Genomic DNA, 247 nt, shown 5'->3' on the forward strand with positions numbered 1-247 from the left:
CTGCATGTTCATTTATGTAATAAAAACGTACACACTGCTTGGTTGATTGCTTCCCCCCACCCACAAAAAAGCACCTCAGAGCAGTTTACAGGAAGACAAAACATGAATGTCGGGGGGGGCGACGACCTCACAAGCCTACTTTAAAGCATGCAAAAGTTAAAATGCTAAAGCAGATTAAAATTACCTCAGCTTTCATCTGGTAGGCTTGTCTAAACAGCAATGTTTTGGGTTGCATGACTACTGCTAC

The sequence above is a fragment of the Podarcis pityusensis genome, assembly GCF_964106645.2.
Source record: "Podarcis pityusensis genome assembly, chromosome: 17".
In the NCBI taxonomy this organism is placed as follows: Eukaryota; Metazoa; Chordata; class Lepidosauria; order Squamata; family Lacertidae; genus Podarcis; species Podarcis pityusensis.